General features: G+C 40.8%; 1 protein-coding gene and 1 pseudogene across 2 annotated transcripts in view; one reads left to right on the top strand and one right to left on the bottom strand.

Moving 5' to 3' along the window:
* Window positions 1–16,191, top strand: part of PPP1R1C (protein phosphatase 1 regulatory inhibitor subunit 1C) — a 121,195-nt gene that overhangs the window by 19,661 nt on the left and 85,343 nt on the right. The gene's annotated exons all lie outside the window — the stretch shown is intronic.
* On the bottom strand, window positions 2,855–3,804 carry LOC101907472 (proteolipid protein 2-like; annotated as a pseudogene).

Here is a 16,191-nt window from a genome sequence, read left to right as displayed (position 1 = left end):
AAATGAAAGGTGATGGGGTTTGTGGTAGCAGAAATATAGGATACTTTAGAAGCACACAGAACACATAGCCCAGTCAGTAATGGCTTAATGGAGGAAGGAGATTTGTGCTGAACTTGGTGGAAAAAGCAGGAGTACTACTATTTAAGACAGAGAGGAAAACAGGGACAAAGTTTCAGAAGTAGAGCAAGGTAATGCAGATTCAAGGAAGTGAGAGGAGTCCAGAATGACACAGCTTGGAGTGGCATCAGGTAAGGGTGGCAATTAGGCAGGCACCATGCGGTGGGGGCATTATAAGCATTTTAAAAGGAGTTATGACTAGGAACCACTAAATGACTTTAAGCAGGAGAGCTCACATGCTCAAATTTTATTCTAAAACGATCCCGGTGGCTGCAGATAAAGAATGGATAAGAGGGAGAAGGTCTCGGGGGAAGTCAGTGGACTTGATTAATTGGATGGCCCAGGGGCGGGGAGGGGAATGGTAATAAAAAAGAAGTCTGAGTTAAGGCTATCAATACTGGCGCCTTTCCTAAAATGGCAGTGCACATTTGGAGAGGAGTGGGGAAAGGTGATGAATTCAGAATGGAATGCATTACTTTGGATACCTTAGATAAAAAGACAGCTCTCATTCAAATTCCAAATGAAATATTCATAACATTCCTGGAAGTAATGCCTGAATAATGGAACCACTGGTATTAAAAACCAATTTTCTAGAGCCTTTTAAGAGTAAGCACAATGTGCTTATAAAAATGAAATATTTACCGAGCAATTATTACCTTAATAATGTTTGCAATATATCTGCTCTAGGTTCAATATAATACTTGAAAAACAGTAATTGCTCTTAATCATTACAGATATCCAATTAAACACATACATCATTAGCCAAGCAATTATGATTAGGCACTCAAGTCTACTTATCTGCTGAGTCAAAACTGCTGCCAATCTGGTGCATGAGTGTTATTCTAGGTCTGACCACTGTTCCATACGCATGCACTCCAAGGAATAGCTAATCCTAAACTGTATGCCCTCAGTTCAACACATCTATTTAAATTCCAAGTCCAGTTGAAGCAAAATTTAAATTCTTATTTGATGAATTGTATGTATTTCTCATTTTCGATGCTTAGCAGAGTGAGCATGTGTGGCTGAATGGGTTACCTAAGTATAAATCTTGGAAGCTTTTAAGATTTATAAAGTTAAAAGCAGCAAATTGTTTCAATATATAACTAAGTGTATTTGTTATTCACCATATAACTACATGTGTTTTCTGCCATTTCTGTTATTTATGTCATTTTTTTCAAGTCTCAAATAAATGCCTGACTACGTTATCTACTTTGTCATTCTCTTATCCTCAGTCTTTTCCACCTCAATCTTAGAAAAACTGTATTCTAGAAGTATGGTATAATCAAAAGATGTAATCTTTAGAACTAGAAAGACCCAGGCCTGAATCCCAACTCTGCCATTTAACAGTTCTGTGACTTTAAGCGGGTCACCCATCATTTATGAGCTTCAGTTTGCTCACATACAAAATGTAATTAATAGTGTCAACCTCATTGAGTTGTTTTTTTTTTGTTGTCATTTTAACATCTCTGATAATTTTTTTAAATTTTATTTTATTTAACTTTACAATACTGTATTGGTTTTGCCATATATCAAAATGAATCTGCCACAGGTATACATGTGTTCCCCATCCTGAACCCTCCTCCCTCCTCCCTCCCCATACCATCCCTCTGGGTCGTCCCAGTGCACCAGCCCCAAGCATCCAGTATCGTGCATCAAACCGGGACTGGCGACTTGTTTCATATATGATATTATACATATTTCAATGCCGTTCTCCCAAATCATCCCACCCTCTCCCTCTCCCACAGAGTCCAAAAGACTGTTCTATACATCAGTGTCTCTTTTGCTGTCTCGTATACAGGGTTATTGTTACCATCTTTCTAAATTCCATATATATGCATTAGTATACTGTATTGGTATTTTTCTTTCTGGCTTACTTCACTCTGTATACTAGGCTCCAGTTTCATCCACCTCATTAGAACTAGCAACCTAGATGTCTGTCAGCAGATGAATGGATAAGAAAGCTGTGGTACATATACACAAAGAAGTATTACTCAGCCATTAAAAAGAATACATTTGAATCAGTTCTAATGAGTTGTTTTAAGGATGAAAATAATGAATGAAAATGCTTGATATTATAGCATCTCAGTATTACAGCCAATAGCAGTAATAGTTTTTCTAATAATCTGCATGTGTGCATGCTAAATCGCTTCAGTCATGTCCACCTCTTTGCGACCCTATGGACCATAGCCTGCCAGGCTCCTCTGTCCATGGAATTCTCCAGGCAAGAATACTGGAGTGGGTAGCCTTTCTCTTCTCCCAGGAATCTTCCCAAACCAGGGATCTAACCAGCATCTCTTATGTCTCCTGCATTGCCACTGGGTTCTTTACCACTAGAACCACTTGGGAAGCTCAATAATCTGCCTCGTATTTATTTATTCCCCTACAGAACACTCTTCACCCCACATATACCCTGAGGGTGTTATTTAGAGTGGGTTACAACATGGGGCCTATAGTCTCAAATCTGAGGTACCCTCTTCTGTCATTTTGTTTCTTAGGTGGGGGCACTGTCCAGGCAGAACTGATGTCTGTCTGGATACTGCAGAAGGCGGACCTAGGCACACCCATAAAGGCAGACATACCCAGGAGCATTGATTGGCAGGCTAGAAGACAAATTCTTATGATAAAGGCACTTTTACCTCAACAGGAGCCTGGGAGTTGACTGGGAGTGTTGTAAGAGTGGGGAGGAGTTATTTCAAGGTTTATTTGCAGGTTGCTGAGAGAAATGAAGACAGTTCACCTATATCCAGCCATCTGCAGGGTCAGTAGGGGCTGCTATATGTCTTTGCAGCAACAAGTGAAAGTGAAAGTTGCTCAGTCCTGTCTGACTCTTTGCAACCCCATGGACTATACAGCCCATGGAATTCTCCAGGCCAGAATACTGGAGTGGGTAGCCTTTCCTTTCTCCAGGGATCTTCCCAACCCAGGTATCAAACCCAGGTCTCCTGCACTGCAGGCAGATTCTTTACCAGCTGAGCCACAAGGGAAGCCCAAGAATACTGGAGTGGGTAGCCTTTCTTTTCTCCAGGGATCTTCCCAACCCAGGTATCAAACCCAGGTCTCCTGCACTGCAGGCAGATTCTTTACCAGCTGAGCCACAAGGGAAGCCCAAGAATACTGGAGTGGGTAGCCTATGCCTTCTCCAGGGGATCTTCCCTACCCAGGAATCGAAGTGGGGTCTCCTGCATTGCAGGCAGATTCTTTACCAACTGAGCTATCAGGGAAGGGGAAGGTAATGTAGGCATCATAATCAAAGAGTTACACAGCGCATAAGGACAATACCCCCGCTGTGATTTTGGAGTTGTTTCCTCTCTTGACAAGCACCACAATCCACAATGGAGGTGATCAGGTAGAGGATGATCACTACAAGGGTTCAGAAGCAATCACTCCAAGGCTGGTTGATGATCTGTATCTTGGTGTGCAGGTCACACATGTAGACAACAAAGATAGTGGCAAAGATCATCTCTGTCACTGAAAAGGAGTACCCTGCTGTCGAGGCACGAAAGCAGATCAGAATCACCAGGCACAATATATTCTCAGCAAACAGGAGAAATCCCTTTCTGGTGAGTGAGAAGTCAGTCAGCAGCCGGGGGCCCAGAGGCACCCAGAATCTGCCATGGTGTGGACCAGAGGCCCAAGAGGCACAGAGGACCTGCTCTCTTGTTTGTGGATTTGAGGACGGTGCATACCCAGCAGTCTTGCCCGCCTGCCATCTAGCCAGGAAGCACATTTTGATTGACAGCATTTTTAAGGAGATACTTCTACATACATAGTTGAAGGAGACATATATATGTAGTTGAAGGAGATACTGATGACTACGTTTATAGCTAAAACATATTAACATCCTAGCTTCTTTAAACCACAGGCATTGAATCAGAGTAAGTATTTAATTTTGTCATTGTCTTTTATAATTAACTGTAAGAATCTGAGTTTCTGATTATATGGTCAATTGCACTTCTTTTATTAACTACTTAAAAGCAGTTAGACAGCCCTTTAACTTTAATGTTGGTTAATAGGCCGGGCCCTAAAATATTAAGTTTGTGTGATTCACAGCCAAATTTCCAATTATAAAACTAAAAAGTTTTAATCTCACTTTCATCCATGATCTAAAAGGAATCTTTCTTTGTCATCACAAAGAATACATGATAATATATATAGTTTACCAATCTTTAAAGAGGTTTAGCATTCATTGAAGTCTTTGCCAAATACTTGATAGGCTAACAGATTTCATATTTTCCACTAAAGATTGATGTTCAAAGTGGACTAATTACATCCTTAGGTTATTTATTTATTTATTCATTTAGTATGAATTTAGCCATTAATTACTTAACTGGTTAAGAAAATTACATTTCTGGGAGCCATTTATATATGAGTAGATATAAACATGGAGAAGGCGATGGCACCCCACTCCAGTACTCTTGCCTGGAAAATCCCATGGACGGAGGAGCCTGGTGGGCTGCAGTCCATGGGGTTGCTAAGAGTCGGACACAACTGAGCGACTTCACTTTCACTTTTCATTTTCCTGCATTGGAGAAGGAAATGGCAACCCACTCCAGTGTTCTTGCCTGGAGAATCCCAGGGATGGGGGAGCCTGGTGGGCTGCCGTCTATGGGGTCACACAGAGTTAGACACAACTGAAGTGACTTAGCAGCAGCAGATATACAAATATATATTTACATATACATATATAAGGGCTTCCCTGGTGGCTCAGATGGTAAAGAATCTGCCTGCAATGTGGGAGACCTGGGTTCGAAACCTGGGTCAGGAAGATCCCCTGGAGGAGGGCATGGCAACCCACTGCAGTATTCTTGCCTGGAGAATCCCCATGGACAGAGGAACCTGGAAGAAGACATGGGGTTGCAAAGAGCTGGACACGACTGAGCAACTAAACATATAGCGCACACATACATATATAAATATATGTAACCAAGATACGTCAATATACTTTAGAGTTAATATTTTATGCTTCCTGAATTAATAGAATTCCAGTCTAGGTTTGTTTCCAACTTGCTGTGGTACTTAACAGATTGATAAACCTTTCCAGGCATTTGGTTTGAAAAAATATAAAATGAAGAAGTGTCATATCAATTCTTGAGGAGATGAGGCCAGTGTGGCTTTCAGAGTCAAAGCTAAGTACAAATCACAGTCTGCCTAGGGGGTAGATGCTAGGTGAGTACAAGGATGACACTGGAAGTTTGTTCAGCAGAGCAGATTTGAGGTATGATCGATGTCAGAAGAGAAAGCAAAACCTTCGTGCATGTTTGGAATCAAGGATAAAACATTCATATCTGTTGTGTGCATGTAGACGTCATCACTCAATTTTAGGGGAAGTGAAGATGGAAGTGAATAAATTTTATTTGTCACTATAATAAAGCTGGGAGGAAAAAGAGAAAACAGGGAGCTTAAAAAAAAAAAAGAAAGAAAGCTGGGGGCCTGGGTGGAGGTTTTCATAAGATTAAGGTAAACCCCTAGAGTGGAAACTGCTCACTGCTTCATTGGAGCACTTCTCAATGTTGTACTTGGCAAAATACATTCATTCATCTCCATGCCTTTAACAGTAGTTTACTAAGAACACACTGTTTTCCTTGAAACTATCATACTGCATACTGCAACCCCCTTTATAGTCTCAAAACAGATATGCGATACTAAAATTCTAAATTTCTGGGATGTCAACAGAGAAAGAAAAAATGTACTCTTTGCTTTTGCAGTGTAAAACAATGGGCAACTTATGTTAATGAATGGTCATTATTTTAAATTAATGTCAGTAAAAGAACATGGCTAGAGTTTGTTTTTTTTTTTTTTGAGAATTTATGTCCATTTGGACTAATCAATTTATTTCTCTCAAATTTTATCTCTGTGATCCTATCTTTTTAAATAAAGAAAAAAATGGTAACAATGTGAAAAAATGACTTAACACTATACCTCTTGGTTATGATGATCTATCCAAAAGCAAAGTAAAAATACTGAGAATGTAATTACTGAGCCCAGTTTTTGTATTAGGTGTCCTAAATAATGAAGACTGCAAGGATTTAATTTGTGAGCTTATAATCTAGTTTTATGAAACAAGACAAGGGAATGAGAACAGTTAAAAGATACAAGAAAAAACAGAAAGGAATTACAGTGAAACAAGATGATTCATTACTGAATGAATGATGTTAACAGTAAATGCTCTAAGAGTTCAGAGGAGTGAGAACTCTCAGAAGACTGATGTTTGTAGAACTGACTTTATAGAGGAGGTGGAGTTTCATTCCAGGCATAACCTGCAGAAAATCACATTTCTCCCTAGAAATGTGAAGATGATAGCTTGGGTCAATCGGACAGGAGCTGATGGTTAACGCGTACAAGACCAGTAAGAATTCAAGTATGTGGAAGCCAGTATGTGGAGGGGCTAGGATGAGTAATTTTGAATTTATTTTGCATAAAGTGGAAATTGCTGGCATTGTATGCTCAAATAAAGTTCATGATCAAATAAAGCTCAGTCCTGCAGCATGTGGGGGTAGAATGAGGATTGGCAGGAAGGTCAGTTGGGAGACCAATTGAAGAGCCCAGAAATGAGTGAGAAGGATATAAACTGCAGGATGGCAAAGTAATGGATTACAAAAGACAAATGTAAGACATTGAGAAAAATGAATCAGTTGACTGCCAAAACTGATTGCCTGGATGGATGTGAGATGATGAAGCTGAGAGAGTCAAGCAGGACTTCAGGTGTGGGTAGTATAAGGACTGGGAAATCCGGAGGAAAGAACTAAATTCTGTGGTCAAAATGAAGTTAGTTATAAATGTAAAAATAATGGTTATGTAGCTAGTTTATAACCTGTTACACAAATTTACATAGTGCATGATGGCTCAGTGGTAAATAATCCACCTGCCAACACAGGAGAGGCAAGAAATGTGGGTTCCATCTTTGGGTCAGGAAGATCCCCTGGAGGAAGAAATGTCAATCTACTCCCATATTCATGCCTGGAAAAATCCCATGGACAGAGGAGCCTGTTGGGCTACAGTCCATGGGGTTGCAAAGAGTTGGACATGACTGAGCAACTGAGCACATGCAATACATACATTCAGTTCAGTTCAGTCACTCAGTTGTGTCTGACTCTTTGCAACCTCATGAATCGCAGCACGCCAGGCCTCTCTGTCCAACACCAACTCCAGGAGCCCACCCAAACTCATGTCCATTGAGTCGGTGATGCCATCCAACCATCTCATCCTCTGTCATCCCCTTCTGCTCCTGCCCTCAATTTTACCCAGCATCAGGATCTTTTCAAGTGAGTCAGCTCTTCTCATTAGGTGGCCACAGCATTGGAGTTTCAGCTTCAACATCAGACCTTCCAATGAACACCCAGGATTGATTTCCTTTAGGATGGACTGGTTAGATCTTTTTGCAGTCCAAGGGACTCTCAAGAGTCTTCTCCAATGGTACACTATTATTATATATTATAACCATAGTTATGCCAGGATGGATGTGAGAGTTGGACCATAAAAAGGCTGAGCAATGAATAATTGATGCTTTCAAACTGTGGTGCTGGAGAAGACTCTTGAGAGTCCCCTGGACAGCAAGGAGATCAAAGCCATCAATCCTAAAGGAAATCAACCCTGAATATTCATTGGAAGGATGGATGCTAAAGCTGAAGCTCCAGTACTTTGGTCACCTGATACGAAGAGACAACTCAATGGAAAAGACCCCAGTGGTGGGAAAGATTGAAGGCAGGATAGGAAGAGGGGGTGACAGAGGATGAGATGGTTGGATGGCATCACCAACTCAATGGGCATGAGTTTGAGCAAACTCTGGGAGATAATGAAGTAAGGGAAGCCTGAAGTGCTGCAGTCCATGGGGTCACAAAGAGTTGTGCATGACTTACCAACTGAACGAGATGCTTATACACAAAAGCCCAACTTCAAAAAAACCACAGGTGATAGACTCTATTTAAAAATGAGGTTCCAGATTTCCCTGGTGGTACAGTGAATAAGAATCTGCCTGCCAGTGCAGGGGACATGGATTTGATCCCAGATCCAGGAAGACTACACATGCCTCTCAGCAACTAAGCCTGTGCGTCACAATTACTGAGCCTGAGTGCCACAAAGAGTTGGACATGACTGAGTGACTTTCATGTCACATTATATCTTCATAGATGCAACTTGAATTTTCCTAGGTATTGTCAGCCTATGGGCTATAGATATGATCTCATTTATAACAATTCTTAAGTTCCCTTGTGTGGTAGCCATTACCTACTAATGTGGGTCCTCGAACCCCAGGCAAAATGCTTTCCCCAATAAAATATTTTCTTGGGTCCCTTGGGTGAAGTATAATGTGTGTAGCACTTCTCATTATTTTTACTGCTCCACTGGGCACAGCTGCTACTACTTTGAGTGTTTTAAACACCAGGTACATCTTGTTGCAGTCCGTAGCCACCCTCAGTCCTGATTCAATGCACCACGCTTTGTTTAGTCAACAATGTCTCTCTCTTTCCTTGATATTAACCTAATAGTGGGCCTCTAAAATACTTGGGCGGAGAAGGCAATGGCACCCCACTCCAGTACTCTTGCCTGGAAAATCCCATGGATGGAGGAGCCTGGAAGGCTGCAGTCTTTGAGGTCACTGAGGGTCGGACACGACTGAGCGACTTCACTTTCACTTTTCACTTTCATGCATTGGAGAAGGAAATGGCAACCCACTCCAGTATTCTTGCTTGGAGAATCCCAGGGACGGGGGAACCTGGTGGGCTGCCATCTATGGGGTCGCACAGAGTCGGACACGACTTAAGTGACTTAGCAGCAAAATACTTGGGAGCAAAGTCATTATAAAGTTTGATAATGTATCTCTTTCAGGTTGTAGGTACAGTTCCTTTCTCCATTTTTGGATGAGGAGATGAGTTCAGTGAGATTAAGCAATGGCAGATACCATATGACAAACTAATGGCAGAACTGGGATTCAAACTCAGATCTGTCTACACACCTTGTACTCCTAATCACAGAGTTTTAAATTACTATATAAGTGTCAGGCAATCTCATGTAAAAGTATTAAAATAAGCTCTGGAGATCAGATACAGAGGTTTATCAACTCAAAACGGAAACAAATTTCTGTACTGAACCAAGTTCTGTAACTCATTTGGTGAAACAGGCAATAATTTCAAAGTAAGTAGGGGCTTTCAGATACATCTGTACAAAAACAGCTTAACAATAGCAGATATATTAAACAATTGAGATGCTTAAGAAATTAGCTTCCTGGAAATACGAACATGCTGAAACTGGTTTAAACAAGTTAGATGCTTGACATGTGATACTGAAGATCCATGAGAAACATAATTAGTTCTCAGACTGGAGCATGAGATTATAGAAAAGGATTAAAAAGACTACAGTACCATCACTTCAGTCGTGTATGAATCTTTGCGAACCCGTGGACTGCAGCATGACAGGCTTCCCTGTCCAACACCAATTCTCGGAGCTTGCTCAAATTCATGTCCATAAAGTTGGTGATGCCATCCAACCATCTCATCCTCTGTTGTCTCCTTCTCCTCCTGCCTTCAATCTTTCCCAGCGTCAGGGTCTTTTCAAATGAGTCAGTTCTTCGCATCAAGTGGCCAAAGTATTGGATTTTCAGCTTCAGCATCAGTCCTTCCAATGAATATTCAGGACTGATTTCCTTTAGGATGGACTGGTTGGATCTCCTTGCAGTCCAAGGGACTCTCAAGAGTCTTCTCTTGAGTCTTGAGTCAATACTCAAGTAAGTCTTGGGCATGACTTGAGTAAGTCATGGCTTGAGTCTTAAGCATGACTTGAGTAAGTCATGCCCAACTCAAGTCTTCTTTTGAGTCTTCTGTGTACACCATAGTTGGAGTACACACCACAACACAACACCATAGTACCATATATGTATTTAAATTTAAAAAGCATTATTCTTATTTTTGATTTGATAAATTGTTTAAATGTACTTATGAATATTCATACTGTGAATCTTGATATGAAAAATCTGAGGTAAGTAGATTATATGTTTTAATTTTCATATTATCACTGCATAGAATGAGACAAAAGAGGAGTAATACCTTAACTAGTAAAAAAGTTATTGAATTCTAGATGGAGGGGTTGACTTAGGTCATATCTAAATGGCCTACTGGTTTCCCTACTTTCTTCAATATAAGTCTGAAATTTTCAATAAAGAATTCATGATCCGGGCCATAGTCAGCTCCCAGTCTTGTTTCTGCTGACTGTATAGAACTTCTCCATCTTTGGCTGCAAAGAACATAACCAATCTGATTTTGGTATTGACTTGGTGATGTCCATGTGTAGAGTCATCTCATGAGTTATTGGAAGAGGGTGTTTGCTAAGACCACTGCATTCTCTTGGCAAAACTCTGTTCACCTTTGCACTGCTTCATTTTGTACTGCAAGGCCACACTTGCCCATTACTCCAGGTATCTCTTGACTTCCTACTTAGCATTCCTATCCCCTGTGATGAAAAGGACATCTTTTATTGATATTAGTCCTAGAAGGTCTTGTAGGTCTGCAAATCCCTTATGATTATACAGTGAAAGTGCCAAATAGATTCAAGAGATTAGATCTGATAGACAGAGTCCTGAAGAACTATGGATGGAGGGATGTAAAATAGTACAGAAGGCAATGATCAAAACCATCCCCAAGAAAAATAAATGCCAAAAGGCAAAATGGTTGTCTGAAAAAGTATTACAAATTGCTGAGAAAAGAATAGAAGTGAAAGGCAATGGAGAAAAGGAAAGATATACCCATCTGAGTGCAGTGTTCCAAAGAATACCAAGGAGAGATAAGAATGGCTTCCTCAATGATAGGTACAAAGAAATAGAGGAAAACAATAGAATGGGAAAGACTAGAGATTTCTTCAAGAAAATTAGAGATACCAATGGAACATTTCAAGCAAAGATAGGCACAATAAAGGACAGAAACCTAACAGAAGCAGAAGCTATTAAGAAGAGGCGGCAAGAATACACAGAACTATACAAAAAAGTTCTTAATGCTCCAGATGCTGTGCTCACTCACGAAGAGCTAGACATCCTGGGGTGTGAAGTCGAGTAGGCCTTAGGAAACATTACTAAGAACAAAGCTAGTGGAGATGATGGAATTCCAGCTGAGCTATTTCAAGTCCTAAAAGAAGATGCTGTGAAAGTGCTGCACTTAATATGCCAGCAAATTTGGGAAACTCAGCAGTGGTCACAGGACTGGAAAGGTCAGTTTTCATTTCAATCCCAAAGAAGGGCAATATCAAAGAATATTCAAACTACTGAACAATTGCATTAATGTCACATGATAACAAGGTAATTCTCAAAATCCTTCAAGCTAGGCTTCAACAGTACCTGCAAGAACCAAGAACTTCCAGATATACAAGCTGGATTTAGAAAAGGCAGAGGAAACAGATATCAAATTGCCAACATTTGTTGGATCACAGAAAAAGTAAGGGAATTCCAGAAAAACATCTACTTCTACTTCACTGACTACGCTAAAGCCTTTGACTGTGTAGATCATAAAAACTGTGGAAACTTAAACAGATGGGAATACCAGACCATCCTACCTGTCTCCTGAGAAAGCTGTAGGCAGGTCAAGAAGCAACATTTAGAACTGCAAATGTAACAATGGACTGGTCCAAAATTGGGAAAGGAGTATGTCGAGGTTGCATACAGTCACCCTGCTTATTTAACTTCTATGAAGAGTACATCATGCGAAATGCCAGGCTGAATGAGTCACAAGCTAGAATCAAGGTTGCTGGGAGAAATATCAATAATCTCAGATGCACAGATGACACTACCCTTATGGCAGAAAGTGAAGAGTAACTAAAGAGACTCTTCATAAAGATGAAAGAGAAGAGTGAAAAAGCTGACTTAAAACTCAGTTCAGTTCAGTTCAGTTCAGTTGTCAGTCGTGTCTGACTCTCTGCGACCCCATGAACCACAGCACGCCAGGCCTCCCTGTCCATCACCAACTCCCGGAGTTCACTCAAACCCATGTTCATTGAGTTGATGATGCCATCCAACCATCTCATCCTCTGTCGTCCCCTTCTTCTCCTGCCCTCAATCTTTCCCAGCATCAGGGTCTTTTTAAATGAGTCAGCTCTTCACATCAGGTGGCCAAAGTATTGGAGTTTGAGCTTCAGGATCAGTCCTTCCAGTGAACACCCAGGACTGATCTTTAGGATGGACTGGTTGGATCTCCTTGCAGTCCAAGGGACTCTCAAGAATCTTCTCCAGCACCACAGTTCAAAAGCATAAATTCTTCAGCGCTCAGCTTTCTTTATAGTCCAACTCTCACATCCATACATGACCACTGGAAAAACCACAGCCTTGACTAGACAGACCTTTGTTGTCAAAGTAATGTCTCTGCTTTTCAATATGCTATCTACATTGGTCATAACTTTTCTTCCAAGGAGTAAGTGTCTTTTAATTTCATGGCTTCAATCACCATCTGCAGTGATTTTGGAGCCCCAAAATATAAAGTCTGACACTGTTTCCACTGTTTCTCCACCTATTTCCCATGAAGTGATGGGACCAGATGCCATGATCTTCGTTTTCTGCAAGTTGAGCTTTAGGCCAACTTTTTCACTCTCCTCTTTCATCAAGAGGCTCTTAATTCTTCTTTGCTTTCTGCCATAACGGTGGTGTCATCTGCATATCTGAGGTTATTGATATTTCTCCCAGCAATCTTGATTCCAGCTGGTGCTTCATCCAGCCCAGCATTTCTCATGATGTACTCTGCATATAAGTTAAATAAACATAGTGACAATATACAGCTTTGACGTACTCCTTTTCCTATTTGGAACCAGTCTGTTGTTCCATGTCCAGTTCTAACTGTTGCTTCCTGACCTGCATACAGGTTTCTCAAGAGGCAGGTCAGGTGGTCTGGTATTCCCATCTCTTTCAGAATTTTCCACAGTTTATTGTGATCCACACAGTCAAAGGTTTTGGCATAGTCAATAAAGCAGAAATAGATGTTTTTTTAACTCTCTTGCTTTTATGAGTATCCAGCGGATGTTGACTTAATACTAAACATTAAAAAAACTAAGATCATGGCATTCAACCCCATCACTTTGTGGCAAATTGATGGGGAAAAAATGGAAACAGTGAGAGACTTTATTTTCTTGGGCTCCAAAATCATTGCAGACAGTGACTGCAGCAATGAAATTAAAAGAAGCTTGCACCTTGGAAGGAAAGTTATGACAAACCTAGACAGTGTATTAAAAAGCAGAGACATCACTTTGCCAACAAAAGTCTGTCTAGTCAAAACTATGGTTTTTCCAGTAGTCATGTATGGATATGAGAACTGGACCATAAAGAATCCTGAGCACCAAAGAATTGATGCTTTGGAACTGTGGTGCTGGGGAAGATACTTGAGAGTCCCTTAGACAGCAAGGAGATCCAACCAGTCAATTCTAAAGGAAATCAGTCCTGAATATTCATTGGAAGGACCGATGCTGAAGCTGAAGCTCCAATATTTTGGCCACCTGATTTGAAGAGATGACTCACTGGAAAAGACCCTGATGCTAGGAGAGATTAAAGGCATAAGGAGAAAAGGCAGCAGAGGATGAGATGGTTCGATAGCATCATTAACTCAATGGACATGAATCTGAGCAAACTCCAGTAGCTAGTGGAGGACAGGGGAGTCTGGCGTGCTGCAGTCCAAGGGTCAGACACGACTTAGGGGCTGAACAACAACAACAATAACAACATGGGTGCTTAACATGTATCTCTTCAAGGATTAAATCATATGATGCTGATGCTGGCCTTTATCACCCCCTGAAGGAGTTCAGGGAGGATAGAAGAAATGAGGAACTTTGTGCTCTGGAAAAAATGGCAGGACAGGTCTTCAGATAGTTATATATTTCAGGAGCTGATTTTACAAGCCCTACTCTTGTATCTCTTCATATCTACTAAAATACTAAAACCCTTCATGGTGAGGACTATTTCTCATGACTAGCAGAAGCTTCACAAGACTAGCAGAAACTTTCTGAAAAAAATATGTGCTTGGTTGCATGTACTCTCCATTCATCAATATCACTTATCCTTCCCATTGTTCTCTTTGGAGCAATTTCTCAGAGCTATCTGAGGTGCTGTCTCCCAGGCTGCAGTACTCATTTTGCCCCTAATAAAACTTAACTTGCAACTCTCACATTGTACATTTTTTAAAGTGGATATAGGTTATCAATAAGACTGCTGCTACTGCTGTCGCTTCAGTCGTGTCTGACTCTGTGCGACCCCAGAGACAGCAGCCCACCAGGCTCCCCTGTCCCTGGGATTCTCCAGGCAAGAACACTGGAGTGGGTTGCCATTTCCTTCTCTAATGCATGAAAGTGAAAAGTGAAAGTGAAGTTGCTCAGTCGTGTCTGACTTCGAGACCCCATGGATTGCAACCTACCAGGCTCCTCCGTCCATGGGATTTTCCAGGCAAGAGTACTGGAGTGGGGTGCCATCGCCTTCTCCCAATAAGACTAAGGTGGCACAAAAAATATATGGCATCATTCACTAGTTACTGTACTGTACATAATATCCCCAGATCTTATTCATCTTACAACCCTGCTTGTATTCTTTGGCAACATCTTCCCTTTTCTCTACCTCTAGACCCTGACAACCTCTCTGTTTCTTTGAGTTTTAATTTTTAAAATTTCATAGATAACTGAGATCATACAGTATTTGTCATTCTCTGATTCATTTCATTTAAACGTAATCCCTAAATTTCCATCTCTGCTGTCACAAATGGCAGAATTTCTTTCTTTTCATGGCTGAATAATAGTCCATTATATCAGATGGTCCCTAGCTTATGATAGTTCAACTTCTATAATTTTTCAACATTATGATGGTGCTACAGCAAAACTCATTTAGTAGAAACAAATTGAATTTTGATCTTTTCCTGGTCTAGTGATATTTGTTACCATACTCTGCTGATGCTGGGTGGCAGCAGCTAGCTGTACCTCCCAGTGAGCTATGCGATCACAATGGTAAATACACTTGCAACCATTCTGGTTTCCACTTTCAGTACAGTATTTAAAAAATTACAGGAGATATTCAATACTTTATTATAAAAGTCTTTGTGTTAGATGATTATGCCCAACTCTAGGCTAATGCAAGTGTTCTGAACATGTTTAAGGCAGGCGAGGCTAAATTTGATGATCAGTAGGTAGGTATATTAAATGCATTTTCAACTTACAATATTTTTAATGTATGATGGAGTTATCAGGACATAATCCCATCATAAGTTAAGGAAGATCTATATGTATACCACATTTTCTTTATTCATTCATCCATTAATGGACAGTTGGTTGTTTCCCTATCTTGGCTGTTGTAAATAATACTTTAATGAATATAGGTGTTTTCTTTTTCTTTGGATAATTACCCAGATGTGGAACTTGTGGCTCACAGGGTAGTTCTCTGGGTCAGGAATATCCTCTGGAGAAGGAAATGGCTGCCCACTCCAATATTCGTACCTGGGAAATCCCATGGACAGAGGAACCTGGCTGGCTGCAGTCCATGGAGTTGCAAGGCCTGGACACAACTTAACAATGAAACCACCAGAGTAGCTCTATTTTTAATTTTCTTGGGAACCTCCACACTATTTTCTGTAGTGACTATTTTTTCCTTCAAACACTTTGAATATATTCTACTCTTTCCTGGACAGCAAGGTTTCTGCTGCAAAACCCAATCATAGTCTCATGGGAGTTCTCCTATATGTGAAGATTTTTCTCTTGCCTTTCTAAAAATTCTCCCTTTGTCCTTAATTTTAGACAGTTTTATTATATTGTGTCTTGGTAGAACATATTTTTGAGTTGAAATTTTTTGGAGAGCTATAAGCTTCATGTCAGAGAAGCCAATGGCACCCCACTCCAGTACTCTTGCCTGGAAAATCCCATGGACGGAGGAGCCTGGTGGGCTGCAGTCCATGGGGTTGCTAAGAGTCAGATACAACTGAGAGACTTCACTTTCACTTTTCACTTTCATGCATTGGAGAAGGAAATGACAACCCACTCCAGGGTTCTTGCCTGAGAATCTCAGGGACAGGGGAGCCTGGTGGGCTGCCGTCTATGGGGTCACACAGAGTCGGCACGACTGAAGCGACTTAGCAGCAAGTT

This window comes from Bos taurus, chromosome 2 (genome assembly GCF_002263795.3).
Source record: "Bos taurus isolate L1 Dominette 01449 registration number 42190680 breed Hereford chromosome 2, ARS-UCD2.0, whole genome shotgun sequence".
NCBI lineage: Eukaryota > Metazoa > Chordata > Mammalia > Artiodactyla > Bovidae > Bos > Bos taurus.
Note: the sequence above shows the minus strand (reverse complement) of the source record. Positions and strands in the feature narration are given on the sequence as shown.